Raw genomic sequence first — 17,533 nt, forward strand, 5'->3', positions numbered from 1 at the left:
TTTTCCCGCTGAACAGGGCATTCTGCACAGTCATGGCGCAGTACAATTAATAAAGAAGCCATTTTTGGTGCATAGGAAAATCCATTCAATGACAGCAATCAGTTCTATTGACATAAAAATCTTCAGTTCTCTCACTTTTGACCATGCAAATTAATAATAAAGGTCTTCCACATGTACTTTTTGAATCAAACAGGCTACTTTCCAGTTGATTAAAGGCACTTTAAAGTTTCTCTCCAATCGATATTTTCAATACACAGTGTCATTAATTTCGCTTCTGCTTTGTAAGACACAGGTTTATGCTAACACAGTTCTTTTAAAGGAACAGAGCCGTTTTGAAATCCTGTTCGTGACCGCCAAAATTATGCAGCGGACCGGACTGCAGGGGCAGTATGTGAGTGCACGGAGGGCTGATGGGGGTAGTAGTCATACTCATGGTTTTGCAGCTCCCTGGGTCGTCGTGAGCACTAGATCCTCTGGGGCACTCTCTATTGGAGGGAACATCAGCCAGATGGAAGTTGAGGTGCCCTTGATGGTATAGGTGTTTAAGTTGTTTCAGTGGCTGGGCCCCTGTGTCCGTGACGCCAGCACTGTAAGGTGCAATTAGGAGATAAAGTAGAATGATAAGAGAGGCAGTAGTTGAACGAAACCGGAACATTACTTGTGAATTGTAGTCTTGCAATAAGTATCATCCAAAAGCAGTTCTTTGTCATAAGTACAGAGGGTAAACCTGTAAATCCCAATTAGCAGGCTCAGTGAGGTGGTGTATGTAGGTTCCAGCTCAACTGTATAAGAATGATGATCTTACTTGTACTTGGTTCCTGATCTTGCTCTGGTTACTCAGCCTTTCAATAATAGCTTGGATCCTCTGTAAGTTCTATTCTGCACTTAGCAATTCACCAATATTCAGTGCTTCAGTAATTCAGCAACCCAAGTGCGGTCTCCCTCATGGCAAGCAAACTCTCTGCTCCGTTCTTTGAAAAGGTTGCACAAGATACAGCAATAGTTCTCTTAAACACAGGAAGGGTCCCTGGAAGGGGTATTACAGTAAAGGATCAATAAGTCCTAGTCTTGGACTACAAAAGTTGAAGTAGCTTCAAGTCTGTCTCCTCTCCTCCTAACTCCTCACTCCTAATATAGCCCTAACTTCCTGTGTCTGACCTATATAAATGGTGTTAAAGTGACACCTAGAGGTGAACATGTGCAGTGCATTGAACCAGCCTGAAATGGGAATTTAACAGCATTGACAAAGGAAAATACAATAAATAATGCAAAATGACATAGGATGGCACAAACAATTTTGGAGTGTTCCCATCCACCTGGAGTGGGACAAGACAGGAATAGGGGCCGACCTTGCTCAGGGGCCCACCGGGGGATCCATCTGTACCTCTGTGGGCCTGTCTGAGCTTGCGCAAGAGCATGGAGATGACACCAGCGATCAGGATATAGGATGGCATGATGAGTGGCGCAGTGTCCGCCCCTGCAGCGGACAGAAAGAGGGTGGTGAACATGGACAGCAGACTAATAGATTTATAAACTGGTGACAGGATTTCTTTAAAACTATGGATATGCTTATTTAACTGAATATCTGTGTTAGAATATTAGAGAGAACTGCCGCAACATCAGAAAAGTCTTGAGATGGGAGTGAATTATGTCTCAGCTCATTGGCAGAACCCACTGCATATGAAGCAAGCAAGTGATTGAAAATAGGTGCCCAAGGAAAGATTAACCCTAAGACAGTGGATGTGCTGCCTAGTAATTCTGGTAGTACCACATGCTGAAATGGAAGTATCATATTTAGGTAGGTTAGTAGATAGTGGAAACACAAGAAATTCTCTCACTGGATGACTCCACACTCCACTACCCTGGACCAGTGTATTTATTAGATTTACTTTTTACACACTTGTAAGCCGCCATGTGGTTTCACAGGTTTTTATTTCAAGCAGAAATCCTGAGTGTTTGCACCTGACTTGTATTAGTATGATGTCACAGCAGTAGTGGGATGTAAGTCATTTGACTCTTCCTTAACCGTGTCCAGAAAATACATCATATGACATGAGCTCTAAACAAAGTACACCCACAAGGAGGAAATCAAGGAAACTATGTGAATAGTAAACGCTGGGCAGAAACTTCATTAACTGACCTACAGTAGAAGGAAAAAAGAATGAATGTTTCTTGAAAGACAAACAGGAAATGTGATGAAACCTGCTTACTAAATGGAAAACAGCTAAATGATGCAATATTTCACAGGTATTTTACCTGTTGTAGTTTTTTATGTTTTTCCTTTACTTTGTTAACATTGTAGTTTACACTACTAGCAAACATGATAGCACATTATACATGATGCTAAATATGAGTATTAGTTATCCTGCTGGCCCCACAATATCTATTAATCCTAGGGCAGAGCCATAGCCAGTGTGGGGGCCGGGTTAGTGTGGCCCCAAGCCCAATGACATGGTGGAGCCCACTCAGGACTGACTGGTTTGGATAAACACTGCTCTCATATGTATTGGTTACCATGGCTCTTAATACAGTTGCTTGGCTTACCATTCCCCTTTTGTAGGCTGCAGACCACTTTAGACCTACAGCCTACAGAACGCTCGACCATGCACAGTACATCAGGGTTCTGGTGCATAATAAGATCACTGTATCACACCAACAGTGCCGCCTAGGTGGTAACTATGCAGAGGTAAATGACTCACCGCACACCTAGTGGGATTGGGGTAAGGTGAGTACAAGTTTTATTATTTTATAAGGGCCACAAGGGGCAGTTTTATATATTGGGGTCACTTTGGTCATTATTAGTGGGCACAATGGGATATCATATTTTATGGAGGTGCAAGATGCATAACTCAGCATTTGGGGGCACCAGGTCACATAGCAGGTAGAGTAATAGGGCGGCTGGGGAAGCAAGCAGGATGGGGAGTTTGTGTAGGTTGGATAAAGGTAGGGCACCCACTTGGAAAGTAAGGAATCTTGTCTCTGTTAAAAACCCTGAAGACACAAGTCATGGATGAAAGGAGTCAACATGGTTGTCAAGGCCAGATGGAAAAGATGGGAAAAGTGAACGTCTCCAACAGGTGAACACATGCACCTATTTAAACTTTGTTCTTTATTACCAATTACAATACACAGTAACATAGTTTATAAGGCAGAAAAAAGACATCTGTCCTTCCAGATCAGCCTGTTATCCTGCAAGTTGATCCAGAGGAAGGCAAAAAACCTCATGAGGTAAAAGCCAATTTTCCTCACTTTAGGGGAAAAAAATTCCTTCACGACTCCAATCAGGCAGTCAGAATAACTCCCTGGATTAACAACCCCTCTCTAGTAGCTACAGCCTGAAATATTATTACATTCCAGAAATTCATCCAGGCCCCTCTTGAACTCTTCTAGTGAATTCACCATCACCACCTCCTCAGGCAGAGAGATCCATAGTCTCACTGCTCTTAAAGAATCCTTTTATATGTTTGTGTACAAACCTTCTTTCCTCCAGATGCAGAGGATGTCCCATCGTCACAGTCACAGTCCTGGGGATAAATAGATGATGGGATAGATCTCTGACCCCTGATATATTTATACATAGTTATTAGATCTCCCCTCAGTCGTCTTTTTCTAAAGTGAATAACCCTAATTTTGATAATCTTTCTGGGTACTGTAGTCCACCCATTCCAGTTATTACTTTAGTTGGCCTTCTCTGAACCCTCTCCAGCTCTGCTATGTCTGCCTTGTTCACAGGAGCCCAGAACTATACACAGTTTTTGATGTAACCCATTATCTTATTGGCCTTGGCAGCAGCTGTTTGACACTGGTTTCTACAGCTTAGTTTACTGTTCACTAAAATTCCTAGGTCCTTTTCTACGTCAGTGTTGGGGTACTTTCACACTAGCTTTATTCTTTTCCAGTATTGAAATCCGGTAAAGGGTCTCAATACCTGAAAAAACGCATCAGTTTTGTCCTAATGCATTCTGAATGGTAAGCAATCCGTTCAGTATGCATCAGGATGCCTTCCGTTCCGTCCCTTGTACTATATTTGACCGGACAAAATACCGCAGCATGTACCGGTATTTTCATTGAGGTACTCCAAGATAGCATCTCTTAGAAAACCTTCAGTTTACCCATAACAGAAGTTAAACTTACCAGCCTATAGTTTCCGGGCTCTGTTTTTGGACCCTTTTTGAATATTGGCACCACATTTGCTATGCGCCAATCCTGTGGAACACTCCCTGTCAGTATAGAATCCTTAAATATTAGAAATAAAGGTCTGGCTATGACTAAAGGAGTGAGAAAAACAAACAGAAATTCCCTCTGCATCTAAACCACCAACATGTTGTTTTTCCCATAAGTATAAGTATAAAATCTGGACATAACTATGCTAATACATTAGTTCACAGATACCATCTTAGGTCTATTTGAGGCTGTTCTGTCACCCAGCGATATTTTTTCATCTGAATCCCAGCATATTTGTCAGGTAGTGGCCAGATCTTCACCGGAGCCAATTATAGTCAATGGGGCTGGCGGGTATTCCGGTGACATCTGGCAATTTCAGATTCAGAGAGCTCTGGCAGGCTGTTCTCTGCCAGAACAGCCTACCGGAATTAATGCTGGTAGTGTGAAACAGGCTTTACTTTAAATACTATTCTGTTTTTCGGGGGTCATTCTCACAATTATCTCCACAACAGCCGGATTGCACGTCCAAACGTCAGGTTTATTTTCACAACAGCCAAACAAAAATAATAAAAAAAAAACCTTGCCCGTCGGGGCTTTAACTAAACAGGAATAATTCTACCTCACTTGTAGCACCCGTTCACACACTGTACCAACATACAGCTTTTCCAGCCTATACTCCAGCACTTCCAGGCTGTAACAAAGTCCAGTACGTTTAGAGGATTGTGGCCCAGAAGTCCGCCTGACTCTGACCTAGCGACCATCGATTCCCAGACCTCACGGAGTCCCCCAAAGCTCAGACTAACACCTAGCCCCTTGGCCCCTCAGCCAGCCCGACTGAGACCACCCTTCCAGTGCCTCTAGCAGGGCCTCTGTTGCACCAAGACTCACTCTCTTTAATGACAGTCTGGGCACCTAGTGCTGCCTCAGAACTGATGACTGAAGGGAAAGACATGGAAACTCCTGCCATGAATCTCCCCTAGCAGCCATGAGGTCCGTCACTATCTCACATACCCCTTTGTTCAAGCCCGTAGGGGTGAACACTAGCATCAAATCCAGATGCTCTTGAACGGGCATCGACCTGGCTTACAGTCTTCCCCTTATTCTGCAAGACCCAGGACAACAGCGCTTGTTTTGTCACCCTCATGAGTTAATTACAGAGCCGATAAGACCAATGAGATTTTCTTGCCAATCTCATGAGCCGGTACTCTCTTTTTAGATTTTCAGACTTCTGCACATGCTCCCCACGTCCTTTTTTGGACTGCTGCAACTCTGGACTGAACTGGTCCCAGTCATGGTCGTGTCCCGACCCTTTCTTCTTGCCTTGCGGAGCTCCTTAAGCAGAGCAGGCTTATCCGCCCTCGCTTCTTTTACGTGCCTCCAATTCATGTCTTCCTTCTTTCCAGCAGTGGTTTCTCCCGCTTTTGCGGCAGTTTCAGAGACCTCTGCTTCTTTAGTGTTTTTTTTCCACTTTGGTAGCTGTTCCTTCGGTCGCTGTAGCACCCGAGGACTTCACGTCCTCCCACACCTCGGCCTTAACTTATTCAGCCTTGGTTTTCTTGGACCCGGCATCATATACTTGCCCTCTTAAGTACTTTTCCTCTTTCTCACCAAGGTAGGAGGTACTGGGGACACCAGGGACACCAGGGACTTCACCAGACTCGTCGACTTCTGGCATTTTCTCCAGAGGCTCACTTAGGACATGGATCTCCTTTCAGGAAGCATTCAGGAGAGTCGGCCTATCGTAGTAAACAGGATCCACATACTGGTTGTCCATCTCCTCGTACTTTTTCTCCAGCATGCTGATAGCTACTTGGAAGGCCTTATAGCCGGAGGGGATGTCTTTCCTGACCAGGTCCTGGCTACACACTGCCATGAGTCTCTTGGCCTCTGCATCCATGTTAGCCCCATCAACGGGTTCAGCAGAAAGATCTTCCATCCTCTCTGACTCGGCCTGCACTGCAACGCCACCATCTCCAGACCCATTCTTAACAGGCTCTGGCTTAGACTTCTCCAGCTCATAGATGTTCTTCCCGACGTCATCCTTTGAGCTTATAAGACCCTCCATCTCTGCTCTAAGTTGCTTGTTCAGCCTCTCAAACTCTTCTCGCTCATCAAGCGCTTCTTCAAGGGTTCTAGCCAAGGAGAGGGCCTTGGTCTCCTTTTCCCGAGCCTCAGCCTCCGCTCGGTCACGTTCTTTGGCATATCGAGCCGAAATGTATTTCTCTTCAGCCAGGAGCTAGTCAAACTTCTTCTGTTTCTTTTCCAACTTGGCCACAATTTGTCTCTGGTGGTCCAGGTTCACCATTCGATCAGGTAACTCTTGGTCAAGTTGAGCAATCCTGGCTTCCAAAAGTCTTTTCTCCTCCAAGAGAGCAGATTTTCCTGAGATGCTGGTTAAGACCTCATCAGCCAGCTCATCCCTTTCCGGATCCGCATGACGATTGGATCGCTCAGAAGCTGCAAATTCCTCTTAAAGTTGGAGAATTTCCGCTTCAATTTGTGACTCTAGATCCTCCAATGCATTCCTTTCTTTCTGAGTCTCCTGCTTTGACTCCTCTGGAGCTTTCTCTAGTGTATCTAGGGACTGTGCGTAGCGAGCGAAAACATCTTCCAGTTTGTAGCTGTACTGACCTTTCAGGTCATTTACCACGGCCTGGGTATGGGTCTCAGACACTAGGCTAACGTCTCCCCACTTAACTCTCATTATGTCATTTACAACTGTTATCTGGTTGCTACTAGTAACCACCTCAACTTCACAAGACTTCGATCTGGTAGCTTCCCTCTCGGAGTTGCTAATGGTCACAGCACATACATCACCTATGCCGCTTATGTCATTATTAACGCTGACCTCTAGGGACACTGACGAGCTAATCCCTACCTGGGACATTACCTTATTGACCATAGAACACTGTGGGGGCTGCATATCCACCTCTGGTATGTGTGGTACACCCTCCAGGACTGCCCCCCTATTTTGCTCTTTCACCAGAGTAGGATTGCTCCACCCTGTGCTGACAATATTTATAAACTCTTCTGCCTTTTTTATAATTACTCCTCTAGAAGGGCGCTATTTCCCAGACCACATCCTGCAACGGAAAAGGCATGTCATTATCATCACCTATTTCACAAGACGTCACATTTTCATTTTGCACTTTATCAGCACCATTGTTTCCAATAGTGACTTCAGTTAAAGGGCTAGAAACCACTTATGCAGGAGTTTCACCTCTAGCTGCAGAAGTGTTTCCCCACAGTCCCTATACGAAAAGGAAACCACGGCCCCACTTCACCTCAAATACGAGCAACTTAACATCAAGTTCACATCTTTTTCAAAAATCCACATTGTCATTATGCCGTTCAAGTAACTGGACACTTTCACTTTGCATCTTATCTGCACCCTTGTTCTCAATGTGCAGCTCCTTCACATTATCATTTAAAGGGACAGGTACAGGTTCTGCAGGAGTTTTGTCTCTCTCTGCAGAAGTGTCTCCATTACTCAAAACCTCCAAGCATAAGGGAAAATTATGGCCCACCATTCCCTCATGTATGAGCGTATTTGTAACATCAGGTTCACAAGTCCCAGTTCTCACTGGAGACTCCCCCTCAGTGAAAACCACCTGATAGTCCATATTATCCACATAATTGTCCCAAACATTTAACATTCGGGCGGCTATCAGGGCCGGTGCAAGTATTCTTGACAACACAAGCAAAGCTACATTTTGGTGGCTATCAGGGCCAGTGCAAGTATTCTTGACAACACAAGCAAAGGTACATTTTGGTCACTACCTTACAATACCCATACATTTCTAACACCCCACAACCCTTCCATCTCACATGCCATAATTAGCCACATAATATTTTCTTTTCAACGACTACAAGCACCCATTCCAAACATAGCTACCTTCCAGTTAACATAAGTAATCCCTGCAAGCTCTCTACAAGTGGTGAGAGTTAAAAACAAAAGGATCCTGGACCAGCACTTTACAAAGACATTAGCATCTGAGGAAGGGGCAGGTCCCTGAAACATGTCTTTTGGATTTTATTATTTACTAGACATTAAGCCCGTTACAATAACGGGTGCTAGAACAGTAGTGCATAAACATTAGTAGGAACAGTCTATATTAAATGGCAAGAGAACTTGACCACACTGACTGGTGGCTGAGACTGATGGCTGTGGCTGAGACTACTGGCACTGACTGGTGGCTGTGGCTGAGACTGCTGGCACTGACTGGTGGCTGTGGCTGGTGGCCGAGACTGGTGGCTGTGGCTGAGATTGCTGGCTGTGGCTTGTGGCTGAGACTGCTGGCACTGACTGGTGGCTGAGACTGCTGACTGTGGCTGGTGGCTGAGATTGCTGGCACTGACTGGTGGCTGAGACTGCTGGCTGCGGCTGAGACTGCTGGCCTTGATCGCTTGGTATTACACTTTTTGTGATGTAAGGTGTTTTGTTTTTTTTTCACAGCGTTCATCAGACGGATTGGATCACATACTATTTTTTATAGAGCAGGTTGTTACGGACACAGCAATGCCTAATATGTGAATTTTTTTATTTTAGTTTACACAATAAAAGCATTCTTAAAAAAAAAATTATGTTTTTGTGTTTCCATTTTCTGAAAGACATATTTTTTTTATTTTTTGTCTTAGGTAGGTTCTCATTTTTTGCAGGATGAGATGACGATTTGATTGGTACCATTATGGGGCACATATGACTTTTTGATTGCTTGGTATTACACTTTTGTGATGTAAGGTGATAAAAAATTGATGGGTTGGATTAAGTGTAGGGTTGAGTGAACCCGAACTGTAAAGTTCGAGTTCGTACCGAACTTTAGGATTTTTGGACCCCGGACCCAAACCCGAACTTTTCAGTAAAAGTTCGGGCTCGAGTTCGGTGTTCGGGGAATTAATGGCGCTTTTTGAAAGGCTGCAGAGCAGCCAATCAACAAGCGTTTAAATTGTGTGCCCTTAGAAACCATCACAGCCATGCCTACTAATGGCATGGCTGTGCTTGGCCAGTGCAGCATGTGACCCAGCCTCTATATACCGTAAGCTGGAGTCACGTAGCGCTGCACGTCACTCTGCTCTTACTAGTGTAGGGATAGAATGCTGCTGCTGTGAGGGAGAGAATAGGAAAGAATCTATCTGTTATCAGAAGTGCTTGTTATTAACTCTGCGATCTACAGCAATTTTGTTTTGTGGGTGCAGTGCAACATTTTTGTACCCTGCCCTGAGCCCAGTGACACAGAAAAATAAGTTTTTATCAGTCTGTTAGTTAGGTGGACGTCAGCGGCCATTTTGTGCAAGTTCAGTGCACCAGCACTGCATATGTGCCAGGGACAATAATTTAACCCTGTTCTTTTAGTTCAGTGGGCAACATATACCTATTTTTTAAGTGCACCTGCACTGCATATGTGCCAGGGGAAGGCAAAATAATATAGGGAATCGGTCTGAATTCAGGGACCCAGGGGGTGACATATTCACTTTTTTTTCCTGTAACATACAATCCAAGTAAATCCATCTGTTAGATTCTGTGGGGAAAAATTAAATTTTTTTTGCTAAAAAGTACATTTGTGCCCTGCACTGCATTTGTGACAGTCCAATACAAGCGTTAAATACCGCTTTTATATTCTGGTTTTAAAAAAACACCCATTTTGTGCAAGACACTACATTTGCGGCCGTTGCTGCATCTGTGACAGTCCAATGCAAGCGTTAAATACCGCTGTTATATTCTTGTTTAAAAAAACACCAATTTTGTGCAAGACACTATATTTGCGGCCTTTACTGCATTTCTGACAGTCTAATACAAGAGTTAAATACCGCTGTTATATTCTGGTTTTAAAAAAACACCCATTTTGTGCAATACACTACATTTGGGGCCTTTGCTGCATTTGTGACAGTCCAATACAAGCTTTAAATAATGCAGTTATATTCTGGTTTTAAAAAAACACCCATTTTGTCCTAGATACTACATTTGGGGCCTTTGCTGCATTTGTTACAGACCAATACAAGCTTTAAATAATGCAGTTATATTCTGGTTTTAAAAAAAAACACCCATTTTGTCCTAGATACTACATTTGGGGCCTTTGCTGCATTTGTGACAGACCGGTGGAGGAATACTGCACTCAGTTCCGGAAGTGGTGTGTTCCCTCTGGCTGGAATGAGCCAGCGCTTAAGTGCGTTTAGGTCAGGGCTCTCTGAAAACCTTAAGGATATGTTGGTCAGATATCCCTGCCCTGACACCTTAGAACAGACTATGACTCTGGCTGGTAGACTGGACCGGCGTATTAGGGAAAGGCGACGAGAACATCTGACCTTTCCACAGGTGGTGGTCAAGCCAGACTCCTTACCCATAGGAGTTAAGGTAGAGAATTATCATGAAGAACCCATGCAGCTCGGAATGACCAGAAGGGATCAGAGACGTCTAAGGGGTGTCTGCTTTTATTGAGGAGAATCTGACCACTGGGTACGACAAAGCATTAAGACTCCTCTATCCCGAAGATCATCACGGCCGGACATCTTGAAGGTTAAGGTACTTCCAGAAGTGGGTAATAAGAAAGTATTAGTACCGGTGGTTATTTCTTTGGGTTCTTGTAAGGGTTATGGGAAGGCGTTTATTGACTCGGGGTCTGCTTCTAATTTTATTGACCATAATTTTGCACTTTCCATTGGGGTACCCATGTTGTCTCTTCCTAACATTGTCCATATTATTGCCATTGACTCTACTCCTTTGGTGGGTGGAACTGTGGAATTTCATACTCCTGAAGTAACCTTGACTGTGGGGGCCCTCCATACTGAAATTTGTTCTTTTTTGATACTAAAAAATTTACCCGTGGAGGTAGTTTTGGGCATGCCTTGGCTCCAGATTCATAACCCAGCCATTAACTGGTCCACGGGTAAATTAGAGAAATGGGGACTAAAATGTAATTAATACTGTCTACCTGTTATTCTGGCTGGAATCACTACTGAGTCGAAAACTTTTCCCCCATACATCAGTGACTTCGCTGATGTTTTTTCCATGTCTGATGCTGAGTTTCTTCCCCCTCATAGACCATACGATTGTACCATAGATCTTATTCCGGGATCCAAATACCCTAAGGGTCGTATTTATAATTTTTTAGTCCTGAACGACAATCTGAGGGATTATTTGACGGAAAGTTTGCAAAACTCAGTGTCTCCTATGGGGGCAAGATTTTTCTTTGTTGAGAAAAAAGATGGGGGATTGAGACCTTGTATTGATTACAGAGAATTAAACAAAATTACTATTAAAAATCAGTATTCTTTGCCATTGATTCCTGACCTGTTCAATCAAGTTTTTGGGGCTCACTGGTTTACCAAACTCGATCTCAGCGGGGCCTACAATCTCTTTCTAATTAAGGAGGGGGATGAGTGGAAAACAGCCTTTAATACGCCTGAGGGTCATTATGAATATTTGGTGATGCCATTTGGTCTAAGTAATGCCCCGGTGGTTTTCCAAAATTTTGTCTATGATATTTTTAGACAATTTATTGGGAAATTCATGATTGTGTATTTGGATGATATTTTAATTTATTCACCTGACTGGGATTCTCACATTAACCATATTAGACAGGTACTGGTGGTTCTTCGTGAAAACCAACTATTTGCTAAAGGTGAAAAGTGTATCTTTGGGGTACAGGAAATTTTGTTTTTGGGATATATTCTCACACCCCAATCCTTTAAGATGTAAGGGAAGGTGCGGGCTATTCTGGAATGGGTAAGACCCTTCTACCTTAAAGCATTACAATGCTTTTTGGGTTTTTCTAATTATCTAAAATTAATTTAAAAAAATTCTGTCAAACCTCTTACCGACCTAACCAGAAAGGGGGCGTATCTAGTGAATTGGTCACTGGAGGCCATAAAAGCTTTCAAAACACTCAAGAGGTGTTTTGTTAACGTCCCAATATTGGTGCAACCAGACCAAGAGAGGCCTTTTGTAGTTGAGGTAGATGTCTCCGAGGATGGGGTAGGAGCAGTACTCTCTCAGGGGTAATCAACTCTCACTAATCTGAGACCCTGTGCGTTCTTTTCTCGTAAGTTCTCCTCCACTGAGCGAAATGATGATATTGGAAATGGAGAGTTACTTGCTATTAAATGGGCCTTTGAAGAATGGCGTCATTTTTTGGAGGGGGCTCAACATCTTATTACAGTTCTTACGGATCATAAGAATCTATTGTTTTTGGAATCTGCTAAATGTTTGAATCCCAGGCAGGTTAGGTGGGCAAATAACGGCGGGACAACACATGGCTCCGGTACAATCCCCTGCTGATAAATTATTTGTCCTCGGTCATATACGTCTCCGACTGTTGGGTGAGTGCCATAATTCTGTGTTTAGTGGACATCCGGGTATTAATGCCACCAAGGAACTCATCTCCAGGTTTTACTGGTGGACCACTTTGTCAAGAGATGTCCACTCATATGTGTTCTCATGTGAGGTATGTGCCAGGTCCAAGACTCCTAGGTCCCGTCTGGTGGGTGAGTTGCGACCGTTGCCCATCCCGAGTAGACCTTGGTCCCATATCTCCATGGATTTTTATCACAGACCTACCGGTTTTTGAGGGTAAGTCAGTGGTATGGGTGGTTGTTGACAGAAAAGTAAGATGGTGCATTTTATTCCTCTATCAAAACTGCCCAATGCTACGACCTTGGCCTCTCTGTTTGTAGATCATGTGATACGCTTACAAAGGATTCCAGAGAATGTGGTTTCAGATAGAGGCGTTCAATTCGTCTCAAAGTTTTGGAGGGCTTTTTGTCATAAGTTTAATATCTCTTTGTCTTTTTCTTCAGCCTTTCATCCTGAAACCAACGGTCAAACTGAATGTTTAAATCAATCTCTAGAACAATATTTGAGGTGTTATGTCTCCGACAACCAACATCAGTGGGTAAAATACTTGTCTGCGGCAGAATTCGCCATTAAAAATCAGGTGAATTAGTCTACTGGTATGTCTCCTTTCTTTTGTAATCTTGGTTTCCATCCGCGATTTAGTTCAGTTTGGCCGTCCTCCTCGCAGGTTCCTGAAGCTGATGTAGTAGTTAAAGAACTGTGCACAGTCTGGGCCCAGGTTCAGTCAAACCTGAAAAAAGCTCAGGAGATTCAAAAACTTAAAGGGAGTCTGTCACCACATTTGAGCATATTAGACTGATCAAATAGCGTTATATATGTGCCACCCAGAACTTAAAAACGATACCTTTGTTGTATCTAATGGAGATTCTGTAAATGCGCCCTCTCAAGTGCCCAGGGTGGCGTCTCAATCGTCCGAGCCCGAGGCAGCACCTCCTCAACGGCTCATAACCCCGCCCTCCGTGTGCCTCTGCCCGCCCGTTTACTCTCCTCCTCTCTCCTTTTCCACTGCGGCTGCGTGGTCAAATTCGTAGCGCAGTGGAAAAGGAGAAAGGAGGAGAGTAAACTGGCGGGCAGAGGCACATGGAGGGCGGGGTTATGAGCCGTTGAGGAGGTGCTGCCTGGGGCTCGGACGAAGTTCATTTTTGGCTGAAAGAAAACTCCATTAGATACAACAAAGGTACCGTTTTTAAGTTCTGGGTGGCACATATAACGCTATTTGATCAGTCTAATATGCTCAAATGTGGTAACAGACTCCCTTTAAGGCTGACAGGAGGCACTAGAGAGGAGTGAATTTTGGGTTGGGAGATAAAGTGTGGTTGTCTACCAGGAATTTGTCTCTGAAGGTATTTTCAAGTAAATTTGCGCCGCGCTTTATTGGTCCGTATGAAATCATTGAAATCATTAACCCTGTGTCTTTTAAGTTACGGTTACATGACTCCTTTCGTATCCATAATGTTTTCCATAAAGCATTACTAGAATTCGAAATTTCTAGAATCCTTGATTTGAGAAAGGTCCGGAATTCATTGCAATATTTGGTTCACTGGAAGGGTTATGGTCCTGAGGAGGGGTCTTGGGTACCAGCTAGTAAGATGCATGCTAAGAGGTTGGTAAAAAAATTTCATTTAGCTCACCCAAAGAAACCCACTGCAGTGATTATGGGTCCGGTGGCCCCTCGTAGAAGGGGGGGTACTGTCACGGAGAGTCGGCGGCGCACTCTTTCATTCGCAGCGCCACCAGCATCCTGCGCATACAGCGGAGCGAGGACACGGTCGACATCCTTGTCTCCATGGGGATGAGGGGGCAGGGAGGACCTGGCCGCGCATGCCTCCTCAGCGTGACCGGCGTCCTCCTTCCCCTAGACAACGAGCAGCAGGGGATCTGAGCGCCGATGTTAATGAATAGGTGCTCAGCTGTGTCATAAGCAATCAGTCACGTGACGCTGGCCACGTCACTGCACTCTTCCCTCCCTACCGTGACACCTGCCCATGCAAAATTCTCAACCTAACCCCTTCCCTCCACTACTACTGTTAAAGACATACTTGCAAAACATTACATACAGCACTACAAAACATACAGTGTAATTGAGTACTACATACCTCTTAAATCCAGTGACGTCTCCTCTAATGTAAACATTCTCTTTCCTCATCTTCTCCATTTGGACTAGACCGCCATGATGATTTCTATCAGCCATCTCTTGTTTCTGCAGAGTTTGACATACAGACATCTTAGTTTCCTACTTTTCATCCTCCCACCTTCTGAACACCCCATCCTGCCACCTGTAATACTATGTCCACTGTGCTCCCCACTACTATACTGCAGAAACAGATAATCTCCTGAAAATACTAGTACACACACAGATAATGTCAATAATTATTAGCACACAGTGCCCTAAAAAATAACTTGGTCCAGCAAATAGTGTCTCTGACACTAATAGCGCTATAAACATAGTGTCCCCCAAAAAATGATTGTGTGCCAGAGTGCCCCCACAGTAATAGTGCCCCCAAAAATTCCACCAATAGTAGTAATTATCTGCCAGAGTGCACTTAGTGGTAATAGTGCCCACAAAAGTAATAATGTCCCCATTGTGCCCGAGAAGTAGTGATACCCCCATAGTGTCTATACTAGTAATTGTGTTCCCCATAGTCCCCCAGTAGTAATAAAGTCCACCATAAAAATGCCCCCTAATGTGTGCCAGTACAGAAAATACCCAATTATATGTGCCAGTGTAAAAAATGCCCCCCTAGTAATGTGTGCCAGTACAAATAATGCTTCTGTATGTGTCAGCACAAAAAGATACCTCCAGTAGAACAAATGTTTCCATAGTGCCCCTTTATAATGTGCACCAGTTTAAAATGCTCCCTTATAACATAAAATGCCCCCTTGTGTGCCAGTACAAAAAATGCCCCATTATGTTTGCTATACAAAAAATACCCCCTGTTAGTATTGCCTGATTGGAGTCGGGAAGGAATTTTTTATTCCCCTAAAGTGAGGAAAATTGGCTTCTACCTCACAGTTTTTTTTTTGCCTTCCTCTGGATCAACTTGCAGGATGACAGGCCGAACTGGATGGACAAATGTCTTTTTTCGGCCTTATGTACTATGTTACTATGTTACTATGTTACTAGTACCTCCAGTAGAACTAATGTTCCCATAGTGCTCTCCCCTTTATAATGTGTGCCCCTTTTTAGTGTCCTTAATGTCCCCATAGTGCTCCCCCCACTAAATAATGACCCCCCTTCCACCATAGTGGCCCAATAGCATGCTATAAAGGAAAAGTATTAAACTGAAATACTTACCCTTATGCTGCTGTCAGAATGTGGTGCAGGACACAGGTCTCTTCTGGTCTTTGTCCTAAGCTGTACGCAGCTTGGCTCAGGTGGCGCAATGATGATGACTCCTGATGATGACGATACAGTTGAATATGCAGAGCTGAACGCTTCCACAGTGGAAGCGCTCATTGCCCAGGCCCTGCTGCCGACCCCCAATTGTCCCTACTGGGTGATGCCTGAGGGAATCACCTAATTTCACCTAATTGGCGGTGCGCCCCTTACCATCCATATAACCCTCCCCCCCTTTCACATTCTTACCACCACTTCCAGAAATCTTCAAACCTTTCATAAATGTATCCTTCCTAATCATACACCATTAATACTTTTATCACACTACTAGACAACTCTGGGGACATGGGACAACCCTATCTGACCCCTGATCTCACATCCACTTCTGAAGTGCCCATTCACTAAGAATTCACCACTAAGATTTTCATATAAACACCTCACTTAACAAACAAACTTTTCAGGGAAACCCATTTTACAGAACACATTAAACATAAAACCATGTGACACTCTATCAAATGCCTTCTAAAAATCCACTGCATGTCTTTAACGCGGGGCAAAAGGGGCAGCTGCCCCGGGCACAGTTGTTCCTGGGAAACCAAAGCAGCTGCCTCTTGAGCCCCGCTGGCCACTTCCCACAAATTATTTTTCGTCCCATAAGATGCATTTTTTCCCCCAAAAGTGGGGGAAAAATGCCCCTGCATCTTATGGGGTGAATACTAATCAGCGCTTCCATTATGGGCTGTGGGGCTAAAATGAGTCTCCTCCCAGCACGTTTCTTGGCTGCTACGCAGCCAATAAATGTGCAGGTAGATACTGCCCTCACTGTAATGCCAGTAGCCATGTTGGGAAGGGACAGAGAGTATAGGGAGTGTAATTGAATTTTTTTTGTACAAAAACGTTTCAGAGACCCAAAAGTCCTTGTAAGGACTATTGTGTGTGACAGCAACAATATATCTTTGTAGCGCAACCAGTGCTAAATTGCTCAGTGTTAGGGAGAGCTGTGCATAGGAAGGGACAGATAGTGTAAGGAGTGTTATAGGAAGATTTTTATACAAAAAACTTTTCAGAGACCCAAAAGTCCTTGTAAGGACTATTGTGTGTAACAGCAGCAATATATATTTTTAGCGCATCCTGCGCTAAATACAGTTTAATAGGCCGCTGTGGACAGTTAAATTATTCGGGCCACATCTCCCGTGTAAAGTGTGCGCATCCCTAAAATATCAGTCACATCCAGTGCACTTTTTCGGTAGACGGTGTCCGCTGCGGACAGTTAAATTATCAGCGCCACATCTTCTGTTTAAAGTGTGTGGATCCCTAAAATATCAGAGACATCCAGTGCACTTTTTCCGTAGATGGTGTCCCCTGTAAACAGTTAAATTATCCACACCACATCTCCTGTTTAAAGTGTTCACATCCATAAAATATCAGTGACATCCAGTGTACCTTTTTCCGTAGACACTGCGAACTGTGACATTACCTGTGGTACCTGTCCTGTATAAAGTTTCCTCATCACAAATACCTTTGTAAAATTTTTTGCACACACACTTCCAAATTCTACGCTACTGTACGTTTGACATACTTTCAAGCGTATATCACATTTAAAATGAAGAAGGCGAGCAGTAAGGGACAGGGAAGTGGCCGTGATGCTGAAGGTGCAGTGAGGAAGTGAAAGAGGAGGTGGT

Source organism: Bufo bufo, chromosome 1 (assembly GCF_905171765.1).
Source record: "Bufo bufo chromosome 1, aBufBuf1.1, whole genome shotgun sequence".
Taxonomy (NCBI): Eukaryota; Metazoa; Chordata; class Amphibia; order Anura; family Bufonidae; genus Bufo; species Bufo bufo.